This window comes from Elephas maximus, chromosome 12, assembly GCF_024166365.1.
Source record: "Elephas maximus indicus isolate mEleMax1 chromosome 12, mEleMax1 primary haplotype, whole genome shotgun sequence".
NCBI classification, from domain to species: Eukaryota; Metazoa; Chordata; class Mammalia; order Proboscidea; family Elephantidae; genus Elephas; species Elephas maximus.
In genome coordinates this window covers 110,288,987-110,311,579 of record NC_064830.1, presented here as the reverse complement: position 1 = coordinate 110,311,579, position 22,593 = coordinate 110,288,987, and the positions used below count along the sequence as shown (strand labels likewise).

The 22,593-nt window shown below is 41.6% G+C and overlaps 1 protein-coding gene and 1 pseudogene across 3 annotated transcripts in view; one reads left to right on the top strand and one right to left on the bottom strand.

Annotated features, from left to right (window-relative positions):
- FKBP6 (FKBP prolyl isomerase family member 6 (inactive)) overlaps positions 1-22,593 on the top strand; it is a 49,541-nt gene that overhangs the window by 14,640 nt on the left and 12,308 nt on the right. The gene's annotated exons all lie outside the window — the stretch shown is intronic.
- Positions 13,519-13,636, bottom strand: LOC126087609 (uncharacterized; annotated as a pseudogene).

Below are 22,593 nucleotides of genomic sequence, written 5' to 3'. Positions count from 1 at the left end.
TTAGAGGTGGGTGAAGGGCTAGATTAAATGAAGTTCCTGGACCTTTCAATGCTAACGTTTTACCATTAGGCACTTGGGAACTTTTTTTTAAAGTGCATAGCAGCTGCCATCCTTACGCACTTCTAATACCCAGTGCCAACGCACTTCTAATAGAGGTGAAATAATGAAGTCCTCACTAACATTAAAAAACACACAAGGAAAGGAAGTGAGAGAGACATGGTCTGAGAGCAGACACAAATTTTGTTGTCTGCTGGTTATGCCAAATGTGAGGCATGGCTGTCCTGAGTCAAGGCGTCCCTTCCTTACCTGCTCCTTCCATAGCCTATCTAGGGATGACTGTTTTGGGCACCATACTTGGTGCTCCGTGGCATACAAAGAGAAGTCCAGTACTGCCTCGCCTTCAGAGTTCGTGGTCTACCTGAGGACAAGAAGACAAAGAGTTAAATAAGAGCACAGAGTGGAACTACAGGAGGAAACCTCCTGGTCGGAGAAACGCTTTCCTGAGCCAGGCCCTGAAGGATGGGCAGCACTGGGGCCTAGGGAGGGAGGAGTGGAGAGTCCAGAGTGTGTGAGTGGGTAAGGGGACAACAAGGAGTTCAGAGCTAAGGTTGGCTGTGGACTGGACATTATCCTAGCATTTGCAGTCCTCCATGGAGTGGGCGTATTCTCTAGGCATCAGAGGGAGGTGACAGAAAGGATCAGAGCTGGTGGCCGGTGTCTGAGTGAGGGTGATGGAAGCCTGGAGACAAAAGCCCCAACAGAATGGAAAAGAGGCAGGAAAGTGAAGCCTCCCAGCTGGAATTGCTGAAACCTTTTGTTCATATCTGGGTACCTTCTGTCAGAAGAATTCTGAGGACAAACTGAGCTTATCCAAAGGAAGAGGGCCATAAGGCCAAAAGGTCTAAAAACTGACTGGTGATAAATGATGGAAGGAACTGAAGCTGTTGATTTTGGAGGAGGGAACATTTAAGGAGCATGTTAGGCATCTGCTAGTGGAAAACAGTGGCTTCGGGGGCAGGATTAGGAGTTCGGGGGAGAGACCATACTGTGTACTAGCATGATGCGGGAAAGCTTCCTGGAGGAGCAGGCAGGGCTTGAGAGAGCTCACGTGGGTGAGCTTGTAGGCTGAGGCAGATGCAGGGAAAGAGGGCCACGGCAGGAGCAGCCAGCCTGCTGGAGAGACTCGTGACTCAGGCACAAGGTCATCTCACCTAGGCCTGGTTTTTTTGGTTTTTGTTTTTTTTTTCCACTGTGCTTTAAGTGAAAATTTACAAATCAAGTCAGTCTCTCATATAAAAACTTATATACACCTTGCTGTGTACTCCTAGTTGTTCTCCCCCTAACGAGACAGCATACTCCACCTCTCCACCCTGTATTCCCTGTGTCCATTCAGCCAGCTCCTATCCCCCTCTGCCTTCTCATCTCACCTCCAACAAGAGCTGCCCGCATAGTCTCATGAGTCTCCTTGAGCCAAGAAGTTCACTCCTCACCAGTATCATTTTCTGTCTATAGTCCAGTCCAATCCCTGTCTGAAGAGTTGGCTTTGGGAACGGTTCCAGTCTTGGGCTAACAAAGTCCAGGGACCTTTAACTCCGGGGTCCTTCTGGTCGCAGTCAGACCATTAAGTCTGGTCTTTTTACAAGAGTTGGAGGTCTGCATCCCACTGCTCTCCTGCTCCCTCAGGGGTTCTCTGTTGTGTTCCCTGTCAGGGCAGTCATCAGGTGGTGTAGCCTGGCACCATCTAGTTCTTCTGGTCTCAGGCTGATGTAGTCTCTGGTTTATATGGCCCTTTCTGTCTCTTGGGCTCTTAATTACCTTGTGCTATTGGTGTTCTTCATTCTCCTTTGCTCCAGGTGGCTTGAGACTAGTTGATACATCTTAGATCTAGGCCTGGTTTTAATTGTTTTGCTTTTGGTTTTCCATACCTTTCTTCTAGATTGTTTTGATAGCACTGGTCACCATTTATTTAGTTTTTTCCTTAGTTTATTTTTATTAACTTTGATAAAGATATTTACTGAACATATTTTCTATACCAAGCACTCTTTTACATGCTTCATATGGATTGATGTTTTTATAGAATATTAATTAGAAATGGAGATGTTATCTCCATTTTACAGGTGATGAATTGGACATGAAGAAGTTAAGTATTTGTCAAGGCTTCATAGCTATTAAGTAACAGAGCCAAGATTCAAACCCTGGCAGTTGCCCATAGCCATCACAAAGTTTAAAAATATATATATACCAAAGGGCTCATCAGAGAAAACCAATTTTAACTTTTAACAGTTATTTCTGGGAATTTCTCCGTATAGCCAAACTGTGTTTATATTGCCATTTCTTGATTTATCAGTTTTGGACTTTATCTGTTGATCTCCTGTTACGACAATACTGTCTCTTTCCTCCTCTAAATTACTATTTCTAAAATTTATTAGATTATTATAATGAAATTAACATATACGTACTGATGTTGCTGGTTTCATGAACTAAAGGCGGCGTCTCCTGATGTTCCATGTTGTATGATGAGAATATAATTTACTGAAAAGCCAGTGCTATCCTTATGTTTTCTTGTTTTTCCTGTAATTTCTAATCACATTTCTTTTTTTTTTTTTTCCTTGAACTGTTTATGTTTATCATATCCTTATCTCTTTTAAACCACCATGGGATCAAATAGTCTCTTGAGTCACCTTTCTCCTCAGGGCCTCCCTCTTGGACGTTCCCATATTTGTGTAACCGTCTGCACAGATGCACAGCTGCCATTCAGGGATTTCTTTTATCTCCTGGGTTGAATCACCTATTGTCTGAATCCCTTTTCTTGGTTTACTTCCTCATTCTGATGAGGTATATTTTTGAGTAACTTCTCAAAATTGGATGTATAGAAGATAAATTTTGTAAATCTTTACATGTCCAGGAAATCATTTTATTACACCTTAATACTTGATCGAAAATATATAGCTAGGTGTAGACTTTAGAATAAAAAGAACCTCCCTTAGAACCCATCTCCCCCTTTAGAACACCTGCCTTGTCAGAACCTATCTCCTTCAGACTTTCTTCCCCACTCAGACCTTGCTTCCCCTTCATACCGCCTCCTTCTCAGACCCTGTCTTGCCAAAACCCCTTCATTCCCTCTTCCTCAGACCTCTTCCCTTGTCTCACACATCACACCCCTTCACAGCAGTGAGAGTCCTGCCACACCTCATCCCCTCTACATCTCACTCCTCTCCCCTTCCATGTTACTCCTCCCCACCTCTCATAACTCCTTCCTCCTCCTCAGAGCTCACCCCTCTCCCCAGAACTCCCACTCCCCTCAGAAGTCCCCTTCTCAGGACTACCTTCCTATCTTAGAAGGTCTCACCAGCAACTCCAGATGGGAGGTGGAAGTCTGAGGCCAGACCGTCTCTTCGATGGTAATTTGAGAAATCTGTTGTGGGTTTTTTTGTTTTTTCCTCTAGAATCTTTTAAAATCTCTTTTTTCTTGGTCATCTGAAATTTCACAGTGTTGTGTCCAGCTCTCCTCAGATGCTCAAATCTGTGTAGATGAAAAAAAATTAAATTCTAGGGGCCTGCGCTCTTCAAAGAAATTTTTCCGTAATGTTTCTTTAATGATGTTTCTCCCATCTTCTTCTCTGTCCTCTTGTCCTGGGACTCCTGTTGGTTGGATATTGGGCCTCCCACACGGAGGATCCTGTATGTCGTCTATGCCTGGTGCCTTTCAAATTTCCTGTCTTTGCCTTTTCATTTTCTGGGAAATGGCCTTCATTTCTACCTCTTCCACTGGCTTTTTCATTCCAGCAATCAAAATTTTTAATAAAAGTGCTCTTACCACATTTTTCTTCTTTATAGTATCCTACTTTTTTTTTTTTTCTGTTTGTATTATCGAAAATCTCAAACTTATACACAAGTAGAGAGAATCGTGTGGGAATCCCCATGTGCTCAGCGTCCAGCTTTAACAGTTGTCAGCATAAGGCCAGTACTTTCATCTGTGACCCCCCTCATTCCCTCTCCCACCCTTAGCCATACTGGATTAACTTAAAGCAAATCTCCAGTCAGCATTTCATCTACAAGCACTTTGGTTTTTGTTGTTTTTTTTCCCTAAAAGATAAAAACCATTCTTGCATGTTTTCTTCTATTCCCTGAAACGTTTATGTTTATTTTTCTGCTTATTTGCTTTGACCTTTCTCATGTCTATCTTGAAGGCTTCCTACAGGTACCTGTTGTTTCTTGGTTGCCTATTCACATTTAAAAATGAAACAGAAAAATTGACCAGGAGCTCTGTATACCTGGGTGGGGCCTCCCCAGTGACACTTTTGAAGGCTCAGAAGTGGGGAGATAGCCAAGGTACTTTAAGATCCTTAAATACTGGAAGGAAGAAGCTTAGCATTGGGTACCGACTCCTGTACTAGCTTTTCTGATTTTCCTCAGATGGATTTTTTTCCTGAAATAATGGTTACAAGGTACTACATCATTTTAATCAGTATCTCCTCAATTTCTAGTGAAGCTGAGCGTCTTTTTGTGTTTTTATTGGCAATGTAAATTCTTTACACCAATTCCCTGTTGCTATCCTTGCCCTCTCTTGGTTTGTTTCTATTATTGTTGATTTTTAAGAACTCTTTTTATATGAGGGATCTTAATTAAATGTCTGTTAGTGAGCTCACCTATTTTCTCCAAGTTGTTTTAACTTGTTTGTGGGATAAGCTGTACACAGGTTTTAAGTCTTCATGTAGGCAGATGTACCACTGTTCTCTTTGTGGTTTCTGTGATTCGAGGTATGCCTAGGCACGACGTGTGGGAATAAACAGAGGTCTGCAGCAAATGAGAGTGAAGGCCTTCCTCAGGCGAAAGACTTCTTAACAGTTCTTCCAAGAGCCTGAATATCATATCTACAATGCTTTAGAATGTCCACAAGCTTCACTTAATCTTACCTACATTCTTGCAAGGAAAAAATTACTATTTCCATTTTATAGATGGGAGAAGAAATAAAGCTCAGAGGACTAGGAGCTTTTCTCTTTAGAGGTCTTTGTATATATGTAAACAATTATGACCATTTTCATTTGATTTGAAACATAAACCCCAGACGATACCTGAAGCTTTAAATCTGTTCAGTTTCTGCATTCAGTTGGAGCATTTCCCCTGAGTGGCCCTTCGTTTTTATCCCTCTTGGAATTTCCTCTCTTGTCTCTGCTTTCTATACTTGAAGAGAAGTGAAGCCTTTGGGCTGTAGAATTAAGGGAAAGAATATCGTAACAGAATTTTTTTTGAAAGATGTTTTCTGGGAAGTCAGAGCCATTCCCAGGAAGGTAGGCAGAAATATAGATCAGGCTGTGGAGAGTGCACTCCTGTTGTTGGAGATTCTAGGATTTAGTCCTACTTCGAAGAGTTGGCCTGAAGGGAGTGCTGTGCAGTGGTCCCCACAGAGCATGGTGCCAGCACTGCGGCTAGAGGTGTCCCCTGAGCAGGGGTGCCCTTGTTCCAAACAGCCTACCCATGTCCGAACCCTACTGGTCAGCTGCCAGGAATCCCCAAGAGCACATCGTCATCTCGTGGTATCTGACGGAATCCAGACAGGGAATCTGACCCCCTTCTTCCCGAAGAGATTAAAAGGAGAAACTCACATCAAGTATTGAGTCTATAAAGATATTTTGTGCTTCCAGTTAGACTGATCTGAGTCCTGAACAAATAAGCCAAAAAAGCCAAACCCCTTGCTGTCGAGTCTGTTTTGACTCACAGCGACCCAATAGGACAGAGGACAACCACCTCATAGGATTTCCAAGGCTGTAAAAAAAAAAAAAAAAAAAAATTTTTTTTTTTTTTTAAATCTTTACAGAAGCAAATTACCACATCTTTCTCCCATGGAGCAGCTGGTAGGTTTGAACTGCTGACCTTTCGGGTAGCAGTCAGGCACTTTAACCGCTGCACCACAGGGCTCCTGAACAAATAATAACTTGCTTAAATGTGTTTTTGTAATTTTTTGTATTATTAATTCTTCTGCCTCTCTTTCTCCATGTCTCCACTTCTCCCCCCTCTACTTTTTTTTCTCCTTAAAACGGAGTTGCATTTTCTCAAGGTTAACTGGGCCAGGCAGGCATTTCTTTTGTTGTCAGTTGAGGACCATGTAGTCTCCCAGGCAAACTGTTAAACATAGTCTCTGGATCTTTTGGATATCTGTGAAATGCCTTTTCTCCCAGCTCAGGAGGTGTCGCTGGAATCATCTCTTTGTTGTGTGACTGTAAATAACTCCGGTTAGTACTTTTTCATTCTACCTCTTCCTGGGAAAGTATTTCCCCTGGTAGAGTTTCTTTGGCCCCTTTATCTTTCCCTGCATCCTCTCTTGGCAGCTATAATGGGCTCAAAACCTGACTCCTGCTGAGAGAGTTATTTTAGTGGATTCCGTGTTCATTGTGGGTGAGGTGTCAGTGAAGGCTACTCAGTTAAATTTCGGGAGACAACTAGAATCCTTTTCCTAATCTTCAAATGAATGGCCACGGAAGTTATCCTTTGTGATTCACTACAGGACAGGAAAAGGGAAGTTTAGGCTCTCAGTCCAGCTCACTCGTTGTGACTTTAGCCGGCTCATGTGTGATCAGATCTTTAAGGTCACTGTGCACTTCATTAGGCTTGGCTTCATCAAGACTATCAGATGTTGGCCCAGTCTGATTTTAATTCTTGGATTCATTATCAGATGCATAAGCTCTGCCTCCAGGCATATATATGTGATCCAGTACACCAGTTATTTGGATTAATAAAAGTAGAAGCAAGTAACGAAAAGGCAAATAATGAAGTGAGCCTAAGCAGTAAAGAATTTACATCAAATGTGAGTCTTATTGCATCTGAGGGAGGCAATAAGGAGTCTAACCTATTTTTTCTGACTGCCCCATGTAGGGTTCTGCCCAGAGTTCCAGGGGGATATTGACCCATGCCTTTGTGACTTTTGGTTGTAGCGAGTATGACTTTTACTTTCAGTGCTCCCCTACATGTCAGAACAACCTTATACCCAGGATGAGGCTGCACAGAATTTCCCAACAGGACACAGAGTAACTGTGTACACATACCCAGTGTGAAATAAGGTCCTGATTGCTGGCTGCCGCCAACGGGAGGAGGCCAGGCACACTTGCCTAGTGAGAGGCGTATGTTTCCCTCCCCCGCCCTCCTGGTGATTAGTGGCACAAACTCTCATCTCCCTGAAGCCCCAGGTGCCACAGAGCGAGGTGCAAGCCTCCTCTCTTGGTCCAAGCCCCAGCTGCCTGTCTGGCCAGTCCAGCCAAGCTCTCTTCCCCTCCCTCATTTGGTAAGAGGAGGCAGCAGTTTAACCATGCACCCACTCACTGGCTGCTCCTCACCCCCACCAGGAGAGAGGTGGCAGTAGCGCAACTGTTCACGCACCCACACATCACTCACCCCACCCCCGTCTGATGAGAAGTGACGACCACACCCCCAGTAGCCAGCCACACCCGCCACGCCTGTCACCCTGCCCACTCGACAAGTGCCACTGGACCAAAAGACAGCAGCCAACGCCTGCACAGTCCTCCCTCAGCCACCCTACAAGACCAACAAGCAGAAACTCACACACCCAGCCACTACCCCATGCACTCAAAGACAGGTGGCAAGTGCGCCAATGCAGCCAGACTAAGTGACCAGAGCAGCACACCTGTCCAGCCTGACTGGATATATCAAAAGAAAGTATCTTAAAAAACCAGGATGTAGCAAACATACAATTTTTGTTGTTCTTGTTAGGTGCTGTTGAGTCGGTTCCAACTCATAGCGACTTTATGTACAACAGAACGAAACACTGCCCTGTCCTGCACCATCCTTACAATCGTTGTTATGCCTGAGGTCATTGTTGCAGCCACTGTGTCAGTCCACCTTGTTGAGGGTCTTCCTCTTTTCCACTGACCCTGTACTCTGCCAAGCATGATGTCCTTCTCCAGGGACTGATCCCTCCTGACAACATGTCCAAAGTGTGTAAGACACAGTCTCGCCCTCCTTGCTTCTAAGGAGCATTCTGGTTGCACTTCTTCCAAGACAGACACACCTTTCCTGACTTTAAACCAGTCAGTATCTCCTCGTTCTGTCCGAACAGCTGCCACTTGATCTATGTAAAGGTTTCTCATGAGCACCATTAAGTGTTCTGAAATTCCCATTCTTTGCAATGTAACATACTAAATAAATATAATAACACCTTAATGCCTCAGATACAACAGACATCATCATATCACCTACAGAAGCGGGACAAGATGGCTCCAGTAAGTGACCAAAATAAAGAACCAGGAAACCTCCCTGAGGAAGAAATGGTAATGGAACTACCTGATAAGGAATTCAAAAGGCTTATATATAGGGCCCTCTAAAAGCTGTCAAAAAAAAGATCAAAGAAAACACAGACAAGCCTCTAGAAGGATTCAGGAAAACAATACAAGAACAAAATGACTAAATAAATAATTAGAAACATACAAAAAAAGCAACTAGAAATCTAGAAGATTAACACAAATTTCAGAAATAGGGAACACAAAGGAGAAGAATTGAATCAATGGAAGAAAGAATCAGGGAAATAGAGGACAAATCCCTTGATGCCAATCTGTTAGAGGAACAGTCAGAAAAAAGAAGAAAAATGAAGAAACCCTAAGTTACATGGGACACTATCAAGAGGAATGATTTACACGTGTTTGGAATTCCAGAACAGGAAGAGACAAAAAAAAAGCACAGAGAAAATTTTTGAAGATTTGCTGGCAGAAGAGTTCCCTAATACCATGAAAGACAAGAAGATACCCATCCAAGAAGGTCAACAAATCCCAAATAAGATAGAATCCAAAAGAAAATGAAGACATATCATAATCAAACTTTTGAAAACCAAAGACGAAGAAAGAATCCTGAGGGCAGCTCAGGGAAAACAAAATGTGACCTAAAAGGGGAACCAATAAGACTAAGCTCTTATTTTTAATCAGAAACCAGGCAAGAAGGCAATGGGGTGACATGTAAAACTCAAAGAAATTGTCAACCAAGAATTATATATCCAGCAAAATTGTCCCTCAAATATGATGGCCAAATTAGGACATTTCTAGATAAGCAGAAATTAAGGAAGTTTGTAAAAATCAGACCAACCTTACAAGAAATATTAAAAGGGTGTCCTTCAGAGAACCAACAATGTCAGACAATGATCTGAGATTAAGACGTGACATTACCCAGAAACTAACCCAAATAAAGAATTTTCAAAATAAAGCTACACAACTGAAAATGGGGAACCAGAGATGTCAATCTGTAAATGATCACAACTTCAAAACAAAAAGAGAAAATAAATGCTGTAGTTATAGAACTTCCATATGGAGATGAAGTCAAGGCAATTATCAAGAAAGAACAAACTGTTTTAAATTTAGGAAGATAAAAGTAAATTTCAGGGTAACCACAAAAAAAAAAATTAAACTTTCTCACCAAAATAAAAAATAAAATCATAAAGACTCAGTAAACACAAAATCAATAGTAATGAAGGAAATGAAAAGAAAATCTATAAAAAGAACTCAGCACAGAAAAGTATTCGGAACAAAGAAATCATCAGCACCACAGAAAAAGCACAAAAAAGTGGCACCTGTGAATTCATACCTATCGGTAACTACACTGAATATAAATGGATTAAATGCACCAGTCAAGAGACAGAGAGTGGCAGAATGAATTAAGAAAACACAACCCATCATTATGCTGCCTGCGAGAGACACACCTTAAACACAAAGATAAAAATAAGCTAAAAATCAAAAGATGGAAAAAAATAAGCAAATGGCAACCAAAAAAGAACAGGAGTGGAAATATTAATCTCCGGTAAAATAGACTTTGAAGCAAAAAACCAGCATAAGAGACAAGGAAGGATATTATATAACGATTAAAGGGTCAGACCAACATGAGGACATAACCATAATAAATATATACATACCCAATGAAAGAGCTCCAAAATACATTAACAGAATTGAAAAGAGAAATTGACAACTCCACAATAATGGTAAGAGATTTTAATACACCACTTTCAACAAAGGACAGAGCAACTAAAAAGAAATTCAGCAAAGATACAGAAGATCTAAGCAACACAGTCAGCCAACTTGATCTCATAGTCGTGTACAGAATACTCTACCCAACAACAGAACACACAGGTCATTCTCCAGAATAGACCATGTGTTGGGCCACAAAGCAAGCCTCAAGAAATTAAAAAACATCAGAATAATACAAAGCATTTTCTTGCACCACGATGCTATAAAGTTAGAAATCAGTAACAGGAACAACAAGAAAAAAACCAAATATATGGAAACTGAATAACACACTGCTTAAAAACCACTAGGTAATAGAAAAATAAAATTAAAAAATTCCTAGAACCAAATGTGAATGAAAACATACCAAAACCTTTGGGACACAGCAAAGGCAGTGCTCAGAGGTCAATTTATAGCAATAAATGCACACATCAAAAAGGAAGAAAGAGCTAAAATCAACACCTTAGCCATATAATTCCAACAAATAGAAAAAGCACGAGGCGGGGGGGGAAGCCCTCAGCCACCAGAAGAAAGGAAATAATAAAGATTAATGCAGAAATAAATGAAACAGAATCAGCAAGACTAGAAGTGGGTGGGTTCTTTGAAAGAATAAAATTGACAAACCACTGGCCAAATTCATAAAAGAAAGAGAAGATGCAAATAACACAAATAAGAAATGAGAGATGGGTAATGTCACAACAGAACCAAATGGAATAAAAAGGATCATAACAACTCTATGAAGAACTGTACTCCAACAAATTTGAAAACCTAGAACTGGACAAATTTCTAGAAACACACTACCTAGGCAAACTAACAAAGTGAGGTAGAAAATTTGAACAGACCCATAACAAAAGATAAAATTGTAGAGGTCATAAAAAAAAAAAATACCAATAAAAACAAAAAAACCTACCCAGATGGCTTCACTGGAGAATTCTACCAAACATTCACAGAAGAGCTGGCACCGATTCTACTCAGACTATTCCAGAACACAGAAAAGGATGGAGTCGCTTCAAATTCATCCTGTGAAGCAAGCCCTGACGCAAAGCCAGGCAAAGACACCACTAAAAACAAACGGTAGACCAGTATCTGTCATGAACGTAAACACGAAAATCCTCAACGCAATCCCAGCCAGTAGGACCCAACACCATATCAGAAAAATAAGACATCATGACCAAGTGGGATCCATACCAGGTGTGCAGGGATGGTTCAACATTACAAAATCAGCCAATGTAATCCACCACATAAATAAAACAAATGAACCACATGATCATATCAATTGATGCAGAAAAGGCATTTGATAAAATTCCATTCCTGATAAAAACTCTTCAGCAAGATAGGAATAGAAAGGAAGTTCCTCAACATATAATTAAGGGCACATATACAAAACCAACAGCCAACATTCTTAATGGAAAAAGACTGAAAGCAATCCATTTGAAAATGAGAACCAGAGAAGAATGGCCTTTATCACCACTCTTACTTTACATTGTACTGGAAGTCCTAGCTAGAGCAATAAAGCAAGAAAAGGAAACAAGAGGCATCCACATTGGTAAGGAAGAAGTAAAACTATCCCTATTTGCAGATGATATGATCTTATACATTAAAAATTCTAGAGATTCTCCAAGGAAGCTATTGGAACTAATAGAAGGAACCAGCAAAGTGGCAGGGTACAAGGTCCACATACAAAAATCAGTCGGATTCTTCTACACTAACAAAGAGAACTCCAGAAAGGAAATCAGGAAAACAATATCATTTACAATAAAAAAAGTCACTGCCGTCGAGTCAATTCCAACTCACAATAGACCCCCCAAAAGATAAAATACTTAAGAATAAACCTAACCAGGGATATGAAAGCCCTATACAAAGAAAACTACAAAACACTGCTGCAGAAAAACAAGAGACCTACATAATGGAAGAACATACCACGCCCATGAATAGGAAGACTTAACATTGTGAAAACGTCAATACTCCCAAAACAATTTGTATAGATATAATGCAATTCTGATCCAGATTCCATCAACATTCTTTAAAAAGGTGGAAAAACTAATCACCAACTTTATAGGAAAAAGAAAAAGACCCTGGATAATCAAAGCTCTACTGAAGAAAGACAAAGTAGGAGGCCTCACACACTCCCTGATCTCAGAACTTGCTATACAGCCACAGTAGTCAAAACAGCCTGTACTGGTACAACAACAGACACGTAGACTAATGGAACAGAACTGAGAACCCAGAAGTAAATCAGTGCAGCTGTGGACAGCTGATCTTCAGCAAAGGGCTGAAATCCATTAAAGGGGAAAGGGAGAACCTCTTTGACAAGTGCTGTTGGCAAAACTGGATATCCATTTGCAGAAAAAGTGAAACAGGACCCATACTTCACACCATATACAAAAACTAAATCAGCATGGATCAAAGACCTAAATGTAAAACCTAAAACTATATATAAAAAAGATAATGGAATAAAAAATAGGGGCAAACCTAGGGGCCCGGGATTTATGGCATAAATAGTGTATCAAACATAACTAAAAATGCACATACAGCCAAAGATAAACTAGATGGCTTGCACCTCCTAAAGATGAAACACGCGCATTAAAAGACTTCTCCAAAAGAGTAAACAGAGAACCTACAGACTGGGGAAAAATTTTTGGCAACAACATATGACAAGGGACTAATCTCTAAAATTTAGAGAAAGCCTCAACAACAAAAAGACAATCCAATTAAAAAGTAGGCAGAGGACATGAACAGACACTTCACCAAAGAGGACATTCAGGCAGCCAACAAATACATGCAGAGATGCTTGCAATCCTTAGTCAAGAGAGATGCAAATCTTAACAACGAGATACCATCTCACCCTGACAAAAATGGCAGTGGTCAAAAAGACAAAACAAATCCTGGCAAGGGTGTGGGGAGATTGGAACTCTGGTCATACACTGCTGGTAGGATTGTAAAATGGTCCAACAACTGTAGAAAACAGTGTGGTGCTTCCTTAAAAAGTTAGCAATAGAAATACCTTATTATCTAGCAATCGCACTACTAGATACACATCCTAGAGAAGAGTCGTGACACAAATAGACATATGTACACTCACGTTCACCAAAGCATTACTCACAATAGCAAAAAGATGGAAACAACCTGTGGTACATACAGTGGAATACTACGTAATAATAAAGAATATTGATGAATCCGTGAAACATCTTACAGCATGGGTGAACCTGGAGAATATTATGCTGAGTGAAATAAGTCACAAAAGGACAAATATTATATGAGACCACTATTATAAAAAGTCAAGAAAAGGTTTACACACAAAAGAAAACATTCTTTGATTGTTACCAGGGATGAGACGGGGAGGGAGGGAAAACCGCTAACTAGTGTTATTGTGTGCTGTCAAGTCACTTCCAAATTACAGCAACCCTATAGGACAGAATAGAACTGCCCCATAGGTTTCCAAGGAGCATCTGGTGGATTCGAACTCCCAACCTTTTGGTTAGCAGCCAAGCTCTTGACCACTGCGCCACCAGGACTACTCCTAAGCCAACAACACCCGGCATTCCAAGGCAGTCTTCATCTAAGTACTAACCAGGCCTGACCCTGCTTAGCCTCTAAGAGCAGATGAGATTGGGTGTGTTCAGGGTGGTATGGCCATAGACAACTGGATGATGATGATGTTGTTAGGTGCTGTTAAATCTGTTCTGACTCGTAATGACCCTATGTACCACAGAATGAAACACTATCTGGTCCTGCACCATGCTCACCATCACTGTTACTCTTGAGCCCGTTATTGCAGCCGCTGTGTCATCTCATTGAGGGTCTTCCTCTTTTCTGCTGTCCCTGTACTTTACCAAGCATATGTCCCTCTCCAGGGACTGATCCCTCCTGACAACATGTCCAGTGTATGTAAGACGCAGTCTCGCCATCCTTCTAAGGAGCACTCTGGCTGTACTTCTTCCGAGGCAGATTTGTTCATTCTTTTGGAATGTCATAGTATATTCAGTATTCTTCGCCAACACCACAATTCAAAGGTGTCAGTTCTTCTTCGGTCTTCCTTATTCATTGTCCAGCTTTCCCATACATATGATACGATTGAAAATACTATGGCTTGGGTCAGATGCACCTTAGTCTTCAAGGTGACATCTTTGCTTTTCAACACTTTGAAGAGGTCCTTTGCAGATTTGCCCAATACAATGCGTCATTTGATTTCTTGACTGCTGTTTCCACGGGTGTTGATTGTGGATCTACGTAAAATGAAATCTTTGACAACCTCAATACTTTTCTCCATTTATCATGGTGTTGCTTATTGGTCCAGTTGTATTTTTGTTTCATGTTGAGGTGTGATCCATACTGAAGGCTGTGGTCTTTGATCTTCATCAGTAAGTGCTTCAAGTCCTCTTCACTTTCAGCAAGCAAGGTTGTGTCATCTGCATATCACAGGTTGTTAATGAGTCTTCCTCCAATCCTGATGCACCATTCTTCATATAGTCCAGCTTCTTGGATTATTTGCTCAGTGTATAGATTGAGTAGGTATAGTGAAAGGATACAACCCTGATGCACACCTTTCCTGACTTTAAACCATCAGTATCCCCTTGTTCTGTCTGAACAACTGCCTCTTGATCTATGTACAGGTTCCTCATGAGCACAATTGAGTTTTCTGGAATTCCCATTCTTTGCAACGTTATCCATAATTCGTTATGATCCACACAGTCGAATGGCTTTGCATAGTCAATAAAACACAAGTAAACATCCCTCTGGTATTCTCTGCTTTCAGCCAGGATCCATCCAACATCAGCAATGATATCCCTGGTTCCACATCCTCTTCTGAATCAGGCCTGAATTTCTGGCAGTTCCCTGTCAATACACTGCTACATATGCTTTTGAGTGATCTTCAGCAAGATTTTGCTTGTGTGTGATGTAAATGATATTATTTGATAATTTCTGCATTCGGCTGGATCACATTTCTTGGGAATAGGCATAAATATGGACCTTACGGATCTCTTCCAGTCGGTTGGCCAGTTAGCTGTCTTCCAAATTTCTTGGCATAGACGAGTGAGCACTTCCATGCTGCATCCATTTGTTGAAACATCTCAATTGATATTCCGTCAATTCCTGGAGCTTTGTTTTTTGCCAGTGCCTTCACTGCAGCTTGGACTTCCTCCCTCGGCACCATTGGTTCCTGATCATATGCTACCTCTTGAAATGGTTGAACGTCGACCAGTTCTTTTTGGTATAGTGACTGTTTTATTCCTTTCATCTTCTTTTGATGCTACCTGAGTCATCTAATATTTTCCCGATAGAATCCTTCACTATTGCAACTTGAGGCTTAAATATTTTCTTCAGGTCTTTCAGCTTCAGAAACACCAAATGTGTTCTTCCCTTTTGGTTTTCTCTCTCCAGCTCTTTGCACATGTCATTTTAATAACTTTGTCTTCTCAAGCTGCCCTTTGAAATCTTCTGTTTAGTTCTTTTACTTCATCATTTCTTCCTTTTGCTTTAGCTACTCGATGTTCCAAGAGCAATTTTCAAAGTCTCTTCTGACATCCATTTTGGTCTTTTCTTTCATTCCTGTCCTTTTAATGACCTCTTGCTTTCTTCATGTATGTCCTTCTATAACTCGTCTGGTCTTCAGTCATTAGCATTCAGCGCATCAAATCTCTTCTTGAGATGGTCTCTAAATTCAGGTGGGATATACTGAAGGTCGTACTTTGGCTCTTGTGGACTTGTTCAGATTTTCTTCAGTTTCAACTTGAACCTGCATATGAGCAACTAATGGTCTGTTCCACAGTCAGCCCCTCGCCTTGTTCTGACTGATGATGTCAAGCTTTTCCATCGTCTCTTGCCACAGATGTAGTCAGTTTGATTCCTGTGTATTCGATCTGGCAAGGTCCATGTGTATAGTCGCCATTTATGTTGGTGAAAAAAGGTATTTGCAATAAAGAAGTCGTTGGTCTTGCAAAAATCAATCATGCCATCTCTGGCATCGTTTCTATCACCAAGGCCATATTTTCCGACTACCAATCCTCCTTCTTTGTTTCCATCTTTCTCATCCCAATCGCCAGTGATTATCAGTGCATCCTGATTGCATGTTTGGTCAATTTCAGACTGCAGAAGCTGGTAAAAATCTTCAGTTTCTTCATCTTTGGTCTTAGTGGTTGGTGCATAAATTTGAATAATAGTCGTATTAACTGGTCTTCCTTGTAGGCATATGGATATTATCCTATCACTGACAGCTTTGTACTTCAGGACAGATATTGAAATGTTCTTTTTGACAGTGAATGTAACGCCATTCTTCTTCAAGTTGTCATTACAGGCATAGTAGACCGTATGATTGTCCGATTCAAAAAGGCCAATATCAGTCCATTTCAGCTCACTAATGCCTAGGATATTGATGTTTATGTGTTCCATTTCATTTTTGATGATGCCCAATTTTCCTAGATTCATACTTCGTACATTACACATTCCAAATTATTAATGGATGTTTTCAGCTCTTCTCATTTTGAGTTGTGCCAGATAACTGGATAATAGACATGTAGTAACTTGGGTGAGGGGAAAGTGAATACATAATACAGGGAAAGTCAGCACAGCATGACCAAGGCAAAGGTAAACACTGAGGTATGCACGAATAAAAGGCAACACGGGTAAATACTATAATGTACGTAACCCTGCAATAATAGTGATAACAAGCGATAATTTATAAGTGGATACACAGGTAGATATGTAAGCTGAACATGTGTGGGATGGTGTCTGGGAGTGCACTCACCAGCATTTATAGGTTTGGCAGAGGATATTTCTTCATAGGTATTTGTATGTGCTGCAAATATATCCATATATATAGTCGCGCACACGGGGGCACAGTTATGAAAACTCCTTGGCCATAACTAAACATCTTGAGGGACTGAGTCACTGGGCTTGAGGACTTAGGACCATAGTCTTGGGGAACATCTAAGTCAATTTACATAACATAGTCCATAAAGACAGTGCTCTACATCCGACTTTGCTGAGTAATGCCTGAGGTCTTAAAAGCTTGTGAGTGACCATCTAAGATGACTATTGGTCTCTTCCCCTATGGAGCAAAGAAGAGTGAAGAAAACCAAAGACTCAAGGAAACAATTAGTTCAGAGGGCTAATGGACCACATGAACCACACCCTCCATTAACCTGATGCCAGAAGAACGAGATGGTGCCTGGGTACCACGCAGACTGTTCTGATTGGGTTCACCATAAAAGGTCCTGGACAGAGTAGGAGAAAAATGTACAAAAAAAATTCAAATTCCTAAATAAACCAGACTTACCGGTCTGATAGAGACTAGTAGAACCCCAAGACTGTGGCCCTTGATACCCTTCATACCTGGAATGGAGCCCAGTCGCAGATCCCCATTCAGCAAACAACAGGCAGGCTGTTCAGCCAACAACAGGCAGGCTGTTCAAGTGAACAGTAACACCCATGAGGAACGTGCTCCTCAGAACAATCAGCTGCACGAGACCAAAAGGGCACTATTTGCCCAAAAACAAGTTCAGAAGGCGGCAAGGGGCAGGAAAGATGGATGAATGGAAACGGGGAACTCTGAGAGGAAGGGGGTAGAGTACTGTCACTTTGAGGGATTGCAGCTAATGTGAGGAAACAAAATGAGTATAAATTGCTGAACGGGAAACTAATTGGCTCTGTAAACTCTCACCCAAACCACAATAAAACGTTCCAAAAAAAAAAGAAAACCCCGTGGAACACAATTCTACTCACACACAGTGTCATCTTGATTCAGGGTCAACCCTGCGGAAATTGGTAGGGTAGAGCCCAAGAATTTGTACCTTTAATAAACTTCCTGGTGAGCTGATCTGTGGACCACAGTAGTGAGACTACTTTTTCAAGATGTTTTCAAGAGAAGAGGCAAAAGAATAGTTGGATGGTAACTAGAAAAGTGACATAGTAGAATAATTTGAACTTGTTTTGAAACGAGTGTGGCAGTTGGGATGGCACTCTTGAATTCTTTGACCATATCTTCTGCTGCCTTCATCCTAGCACTGTGGCAGCTGATAGCAGTAAGCTATAGTTGTCACCTGAGGAAGTGGGGGCTGTCCACCCTGAGGGGAGGGGACTCAGGATGCCTTCTTATTCACCTTACTCCTAGAAAGGGTGGGCTTTGCGGGGAGCACTCAGAGAGCTGGACGTGTTCTCGGAGGAGGGCGGAAGCATGGCCATCTGATGCTGACTCCTGGCCAGCAGGGAGTGGGAGGGGGGAGCTAGGGGCTGTGACCACTGGGATGTAGCCAAGGGTGAGGCAGATTGCCAGTCTGGAGGACCACCAGTGAGGCTGGCAGGACTGCAGCAGGAGGAGTCAGTGTGGAGCAGCTGCCAGAGAACCAGGGCCAAGATGGAGAATCTGGATGAAGGAGGCCTGGCAATGAGAGGTGGTGTTGGACAGCTGCCAGGCAGGGTAGCAGGAATGGAGGACTTGCTGGGGGACCCATCAGGCCAGCGTACACTGCTGTTGGGCAGGTGGCCAGAACACCACATCAGAGAGTATGAATGAGCTGCTGCTGCTGCTGTTAGCTGCTGTCAAGTCGGCCCCATCTCATGGTGACCCCAGGCACAATGAACTGGAACACCGCCCAGACAGCGCCATCCCCGTGATCGGTTGCAGACCAGGTAGTTGTCACCCACAGAGTTTTCACTGGCTGGTTTTCAGAAGTAGATTTCCAGGGCTTTCTTCCTAGTCTGCCTCAGTCTGGAAGCTCACCAGACACCTGATCAGCATCACAGCAACACGCAAGCAACACACAAGCTCCCACTGATGGAGGGTGGTGGCAGCGCATGGGGTATATTGGCTGGGAATTGAACTTGCATCTCCCACAAGAAAGGTGAGAATTCTACCGCTGAGCTGCCCCTGCTGTGATATGAATGGACTAGTGGCTCCTTATAAAATTCTTCCCCCTTAGTTGAAATTATTTGAGATGCTCAGACTGGGGTCTAAGGATCAACTAAGTAGTACATTTTGAGGAGAACCAGTTAAATGACTTCAGGGAATGTCTATGAACCTCCACATTTATGTCCAACATTTGTGCGTTTTCAGGGATTTTTAAGAGGAATCCATCAGTTTTCTTGAGTTTTTTCAAAGGTCTCCGTGACCCATAAAATGCCAAGATCTGCTGGTCCAGAGGTTTCTCAGCAGCTTGTGTTTATGTCTGACAGTTTACCCTGGGTTAGTATCATAGAGCTGTAAGGAAGTACAGACAGGACAGGGCTGGAGGCCAAGCGGGGCTGGCACTAGATGCCGTGGGAACGCGTTTGCCCAGCCCTGATCCTTGGCTCTTTGTTTGTCCTCAGATTTCCGACATAAACATCCTGGGCCCTGTGCCTCCAGCTCTTGGTTCCAGGATTACATCACTCTCTGTCTTTATTACGTTTTCACACTCTTCTCTGATTACTGCTCATTATTTTGTGTGATTGTTGTGGACACCGATCGTATCATTGCTTGGGTTTCCATTTCACATTGTGCCTTTTCCTCAGGCCTGGGCTTGACGCTCATTGGAAGCGACTCGCTTAGTATTAATGTATTCAGCTGGAGTCTGCCCTTGTGGGCCTTCCTCTGCATTCCCTGCTCAAGTCTAACTTCTCTTGTCTTTGTAGGTCTCTGAGTTTATCTTTCCTTGAACCACAGATACGTGACAGCTTTTTTCTCTGACTTTGGATCTCAGCGAGCTACCAGTATTGCTTTTTCAAAGTGAAATGTGAACTTTTGTATTTTGATACACTCTCATTTATGCTAAAGTGTTATTTTTTATTAGTTTTGATTGGAAAATTCAGCTAACTGAATCTCATAAGATCCGAGTGTCTGAAGAAATCTTGGAGGTTATTTCCACCCACCTGCATTCCCAACAACATGTTCGTGCTTAGAAGCTATGGATTATAGGGAGTATTTCTTAAATTGTTTTGTTGGATACAGACTAGATTGAAACAATTTATTGTTTTTCACTTGATTATTATTTAATTCTATTATGGAAAAATTTTAGCCTATTCAAGGGTAGAACGAATAGCATAATGACCTGCTTGGGTATTCAGTACCCTTTTTTTTTTTTTTTTTTATAATAATTTACTGTGTTTTGTTGTTGTTGTGCTTTAGGTGAAAGTTTACAAATCAAATCAGTCTCTCATACAAAAAGTTAGACACACCTTGCTGTGTACTCCTAGCTGCTCTCTTAATGAGACAGCACATTCCTCCTCTCCACCCTATATTCCCCGTGTCCATTCAACCAGTTCCTGTCCACCTCTGCCTTCTCATCTCACCACCAGACAGGAGTTGCCCACATATTCCCAAGTGTCTGCTTAAGCCATAAAGCTCACTCCTCACCAGCATCATTTTCTTACAGTCCAGTCCAATCCCTGTCTGAAGAGTTGGCTTTGGGAATGGTTCCAGTCTTAGGCTAACTGAAGGTCAGGGGACCGTGACTTCTGGGGTCCCTCGGGTCTCAGTCAGACCATTAAGCCTGGTCTTTTTATGAGAATTTGAGATCTGCATCCCACTGTTCTCCTGCTCCATCAGGGATTCTCTGTTGTGTTGCCTGTCAGGGCAGTGATGGGTGGTAGCCAGGCACCATCTGCTTCTTACGGTCTCAGGCTGATGGGGTCTCTGGTTTATGTGGCCTTTTCTGTCTCTTGGGCTCATCTTTACCATATATCCTTGGTGTTCTTCATTCTTCTTTGCTCTAGGTAGGTTGAGACCAATTTATGCATCTTAGATGGCTGCTTGCTAGCATTTAAGACCCCAGACGCCTCTCACCCAAGTGGGATGCAGAATGTTTTCTTAATAAATTTTGTTATGCCAGTTGACCTAGATGTCCCCTGAAATCATGATACTCAGACCCCTGTCTCTGCTGCTCTGGCCTTTGAAGCATTTGGTTGTATTCAGGAAACTTCTTTGCTTTTGGTTTAGTCCAGTTGTGCCGACTCTCCCTGTGTTGTGTGTTGCCCATCCCTTCACCTAAAAAAATTTATGTCTACTATCTAGTTAGTGAATATCCTTCTCCCTCCCTCCCCACCCTCATAACCATCAAAGAATATTTTCTTCTAGAGTTCTTATAATAGTGGTCTCTTACAATATTTGTCCTTTTGCAACTGACTGATTTCACTCAGCATAATGCCTTCCAGATTCTTGCATGTTAAGAAATGTTTCACAGATTAATTGTTGTTCTTAGTCATTGTGTAGTACTCCATTGTGTGAATATACCAAATTTATTTATCCATTCATCCATCGATGGGCACCTTGGTTGCTTCCATCTTTTTGCTATTGTAGACAGTGTTGCAGTGAACGTGGGGGTGCATGTATCTGTTCATGTGAAGGCTCTTATTTCTTTAGGGTATATTCCAAGGAGTGGAATTGCTGGGTATGGTAGTTCGATTTCTAGCTTCTTAAGGAAGCGCCAAATCGATTTCAAAAGTGGTTGTACCATTTTACATTCCCACCAGCAGTGTATAAGTGTTCCAGTCTCTCCACAACCTCTCCAAAATTTATTATTTTGTATTTTTTGGATTAATGCCAGCCTTGTTAGAGTGAGATGGAATCTCATTGTAGTTTTGATTTGCATTTCTCTAATGGCTAATGATCGTGAGCATTTCCTCATGTATCTGTTAGGAGCCTGAATGTTTTCTTTGGTTAAGTGCCTGTTAATATATCCTCTGCCCATTTTTTAATTGGGTTATTTGTCTTTTTGTTGTTGAGTTTTTGCAGTATCATGTAGATTTTAGAGATCAGATGCTGGTCGGAAATGTCATAGCTAAAAATTTTTTCCCAATCTACAGGTAATCTTTTTACTCCTTTGGTAAAGTCTTTGGATGAGCATAGGTGTTTGACTTTTAGGAGCTCCCAATTATCTAGTTTCTCTTATGGTGTTTGTACATTGTTAGTAACATTTTGTATACTGTTTATGCCATATATTAGGGCTCCTAGCATTGTCCCTATTTTTTCTTCCATGATCTTTATCGTTTTAGATTTTATATTTAGGTGTTTGATGAATTTTGAATTGTTTTGTGCATGGCATGAGGTATGGGTCTTGTTTCATTTTTTTTGCAGATGGATATCCAGTTATATCCAACACCATTTGTTAAAGAGACTGTCTTTTCCCCACTTAACAGACTTCGGGCCTTTGTCAAATATCAACTGCTCATATGTGGATGGATTTATGTCTGGATTCTCAATTCTGTTCCATTGGTCTATGTATCGGTTGTTGTACCAGTACCAGGCTGTTTTGACTACTCTGGCAGTATAATAGGTTCTAAAATCAGGTAGTGTGAGGCCTCCCACTTTGTTGTTCTTTTTCAGGAATGCTTTACCTATCTGGGGCCTCTTTCCATTCCATATGAAGTTGGTGATTTATTTCTCCATCTTATTAAAAAATGTCACTGGTATTTGGGTCAGGATTGCATTGTATCTGTAGATTGCTTTGGGTAGAATAGACATTTTTACAATATTGAGCCTTTCTAACCACAAGCAAGGTATGTTTTTCCACTTAGGTAGGTCTCTTTTAGTTTCTTGCAGTAGTATCTTATGGTTTTCTTTGTATAGGTCTCTGGTTAGATTTATTTCTAAGTATTTTATCTTCTCAGGGACTATTGTAAATGG